Source organism: Nuphar pumila, chromosome 1 (assembly GCF_984573655.1).
Source record: "Nuphar pumila chromosome 1, dmNupPumi1.hap1.1, whole genome shotgun sequence".
NCBI classification, from domain to species: Eukaryota; Viridiplantae; Streptophyta; class Magnoliopsida; order Nymphaeales; family Nymphaeaceae; genus Nuphar; species Nuphar pumila.
In genome coordinates, this window is record NC_143249.1 from 21,276,790 (window position 1) to 21,281,422 (window position 4,633).

A 4,633-nucleotide genomic window follows, 5' to 3' on the forward strand; every position below is an offset into this window, starting at 1 on the left:
CGTGTGTGCATATATATGTGCATCGTGTGTGTGTCTGTTTTGGACTCACTAAGAGTTGGTACCCAAAATAGAGAGTTGAAGCATCATACATAAAGGCATTCAATGATTTCATGATTATTGTCCTTTATTTTTTTATGATGGGAACCCAATATACTTATTTCAATGTTTATATTGTATATGGGTCTAAATATTTCAGCAGATCAATTTTGTTGTTGGAGAAGCCAATTGCTAAATTGATCCAAGGTATTCATGTCAGCCCTGTACTGCTTCTGTGTGAAGTCCAAAAGAGCAGCCCAAGTGAAGTCCGGGTACACTCTTCTGCCATCCCTACGCACCAACTCTTCCGGAGGCTTCACGATATTATCCTTGCGAGGGCAAAGGAAGAAAGCCTGGGACCTTCTCTCACACACTTTGTTTACAACTGCACGATGCAAGCAGCTCTTGTATTTTCCATTGGTAAATGCCTGCCACGAAACAAGACATGCGTGTTGTTACACACAGATGTGTCGCAAAGATACGGGTCTCACCCGACATCCCATGTGGATTCGAGTTGCAAGTTTGATAATTTCATGGAAAATAAGAAAGAGAAAAACAAAAGTTTTTCAAAATTTTAATCAATAAAAAACTATTTTTTTGATATTTTAATATGTAAAATAAATTTTATTTAAAAATTGCTAAAAATATTAAAATTTATTAAAATAATATTTAAATAATATCTGTACATGTGTGTACTGTCAGCATGACCGCTCATGCCACCAGGAATACGCAGCCAAAACGGTGTGTCTATGTCAGTCAAATAGAGAAAGTAAAGGTCATCCGTCCTGTATTGGGTTAAGAGCCAAAAGCCTGATGTGACCCTTAAGATATGCCTTCGTTCATCCACATTTGTTGAGCAGGGATAAGGTGCAATGCCAACCAGATGAGGAGAGTTGAGCCTCTTTAGTTTATAGTTTACAAATAGCCGATTAAAGGCCTGCAGCTTATCGATTTTCTGCCGATACAGGTCGATAATAACATTGGTCTAAAGAGAGCAAAAAAACCTACAATATAACTTGCACAAATTAAAGGCCATATCATACATAGCCGAAAACAAAGAATCCCTGAGCACTATATATATATATATACATACATATATGTCATACAATTAAATTCCTACTTTATCTCAGTTATCAGTTAAGCCCTGTGATCAAATCAAAGAAATCTTGTTTATCTACTATTCTTTCTGAAAAAATTGTATAGGCAAGTTCTATCTGTCATTTATTTGGTCTCTGTTCAGGAGCCCTGAAATGGCAGTGCGGATTGTGGTTTTCGCAACACCCTCCGCTGTTTCTGAGCAGTGCCTTGCGTATTCTCCAACATCTTTGTTGTTTCAGAGTAGTGATGTTGCCAAAACACTGCTTTGAGAATGGAGTCGGAAACCCCAACACCATTTTCAAGAGCATGTTTTCGGCAACTCTACCCCCAACAGACTTTTTTTTTTTTTTAAGGCAAGCTGGGGTTAGGCAGACCCCAACAGTTATTATTCAAGGTACCACTGGGGTTTGAACCTGCAAGGTCTGTGAATTAAATTATACACCAGCTGGCCACATTGATATTCAGCAACACGTACCGACAGAATATGATATCTTGCTATATTTTTTTGAAAGACAAAAATGCTTTTTTGAAATAATGATATCTTGCTATATAGAGAACTATTTTGCTATCATATCAATAACTACAAAGAGGACAAGAAGATATGGTCAAGATAGCGATACCATGAGAGTGTCACCAATGTTGATGACCAATGCACCAGGCCTTGGAGTAACTTGGCGCCATTTCCCATCAGCAAATACCTCAAGCCCTCCAACATGATCTTGGTGAAGGATGGTGAGGGAAGTCGGATCACAGTGAGGGCCTGTTCCGAGTGTGAGGTCAGGTTCCTCGCAGGAAGGATAGTAGTTGCATCGCATTATGGAGGAACTATCCTGGTAAAACCTCCTCAAACTCATCCTCTCCAACCCTAAACTGACAGCCAGAAGCTCCAGTATCTTCAGAGACAAGTCTGTCATTGCTTCACAGTACTCCTTGTACACAAATCTGAAACAGAACCCACGGAAAATATGGCTAAAATTATTTCAATATGCCTGGATGATGCATGTATGCTTGTTTTCACATCGCGTTGATGGATGTCCTCTTGTCTGGGGGAGGGGGTCGAGAGTCTGGAGGTCTCAGATATCTCAAGTTTTTTTTTTCTATTATGGAAGTAAGAGACCTGGTCGGGATAGACTATGCCTGCAATACATACAGTCGCTTCTCAGACAGCATAAACCATGGTGCACCCCTCTCCCCAGGAAGGCACCAGCTTCTGCATGCACAAGAAGGTGATACCGGTGGGATTTGAACCTAAATCTTCCGTATAGCTTCCTAGGCCCCATCCCACTGTGCCAAACCCCTTGGGGCTACATATCTCAAGGTTTAACCACCAAAGGGCGTGTCTATGACTTCACCAAGAGTGTGATTGTGGGGCAAGTTTTACTCTTGGTGTTTGCCATCTAGTGTAGGCCAGGATGTGATCACTGAATCCTAGGTGGGTTCCCCGTCATTAAAAAACTGTGTGCATGTTTTTTACATGTAAAATTTTACATATAAATGTATTAGATTTCACATTGTATGCAGCGTAGGTGCACGGGACCCATCTCCACAAATAACAAGATGGATGGCCAGCACTAGTGGAGCTTCATGCTAAACATGCAGCTCCGCTGCATAAAATATGACCTCTATATATTAATAAAATACATGCATTGTAAAACTTACCCTAGAGCAAAGATGATTACGGTGCATGAATCATGGTACCTGCATCTTGTTTTCTCGATATATGCTCCAGCATGTGGTGCATGCATGTATACACAACCGTGCCTAACCAAAGACACTGGCATGGATTCATGATCTCCATGACAATTTCTATGTATGTTATATGAGGGAGGAATATACCAAATAAGCATGAATATGATGATGGGGTATTGGCCTGAAACTGGCCTATACCAACACTAAAATATGCCCACATATATGTTCACAAAAAAGTCCACAGAAAAATGATAAAAAACAAGTTGAAACCATTTTCGTGTATGTGCATGAAGGGCAAGGGGTAAGCCCACGGAGTTTTAGGCTACCAGGACAGTGACCCTAAGCACGGCAGGCAGTGCAAGGCCGGCTTCTCCGTGTAAATATGAAAAAAATGTATGTGTTGTTGCATAGACATGCTTACCCAATTGAGATGAAATCCTGAGCTATGAAGGATTGGAAGTAATCAAGGAGAAGGTTAGGATCGGAGGCATGGAATGGGAAGGAGAGGGTCTCCTTCCAAGGCAATTTGGAAGCAAAGCGGTGGGAGTGAGAATCAGAATAGCCCTGCACCTTCTTCTTCTCATGCAGTGGAAGCCTGAAGAAGGTTTCCATGTTATGAAGTGCAGCAGAGATCAGCTCTTCGTCCACCCCATGGTTCTTCACTTGGAAGAAGCCATGTTTCTGGCAAGCCGAGCTGATGAGTTCAGCAGCGAGCCCAGTCGAGTCCTCGTCTCCGGCAAAGAACCCAGCGAGGTCGATCACCGGCTCGTTGAGCGGCTCGCCGGCTTCGAAAGCCGGCCGCTCTCTCACCGGCCATATGTAGGCCGTATGCTTAGCATGGCCAGAAATGGACGCCATGGTGGCGAGGAGGGGAAGAAAAGTCAATGGAAGCCAAGTTGGTATTGAGAGATTTGGAGGGCGGAGAGGGGTCTAATATAAGGGTGCCTCTCATTTTTGCCCCTAACCTTTTTTTATAATGGCCTCATGTCATTAAAGTGAAAAAAAAATGCCCTTATAAGGAGTTGACTATGGGGTTACTAGATTTTTGACCAGCCTAGCCATGTTATGTAGATTTGAGAGCTCTCGTAAAGGAATTTCTAGATATGTACGGTTTCTTCATAAGCAAATCTGTATTTGCATGCCCAATATCTATCCAGGTAGACAAGCCTTGAAAGTTCTGAAAAGGAAATTCAAGATATGTCTCGTTCTTCCATAATCAAATCTGGATTTGCCCATTATCTATCCTGGTAAACCAGCCTTGAAAGTTCGAAAAAATAAATTCAAGATATGTCTTGTTCTTCCAGAAGCAAATCTGGTAAGCGGGGTCCTGTACCAAGCCGAAGGCCCAGGTTCGAATCCCTCTGCCACATGGGGTTTAAGAGATATCTGGTAGGCCCAGCTTGCCTTAAAAAAAAAATCAGGATTTTAGACTAGCCTTCAAAATTTGGAAAAGGATATTGTAGTTATATCCCCCGTTCTTTCCTAAACAAATCTGGATTTTGCTATCATGATAGTCTAGCGGTGAGTTTGGAAAAGATAATTCCAGATACTGTGTCACAAAGACAGTACCAGTATGACCCGACACACAAAAAAGGGTTTTAACTTATAAGTTCAAAAAAAAAAAATGAAAAATGAGGTCACAGAAAATTTTCAATATTTTTAATCATTAAAAATCTATATTTTTGATGTTTTAATATTTGAAAGTGATTTTTTACTGAAATAATGTTAAACAATATTTAATTTTTTTTTATGACAAAAAACCCTCACCGAAACGAGAAAAACCTGGGTGGGGCCCATGATCGAAGCCAGA

The 4,633-nt window shown here is 41.0% G+C and overlaps 1 pseudogene; it reads right to left on the reverse strand.

Annotated features, from left to right (window-relative positions):
* Nucleotides 1-200: 200 nt before the first annotated feature.
* Nucleotides 201-3,681, reverse strand: LOC149848296 (gibberellin 20 oxidase 3 pseudogene; annotated as a pseudogene).
* Between the last annotated feature and the right edge of the window lie 952 nt (nucleotides 3,682-4,633).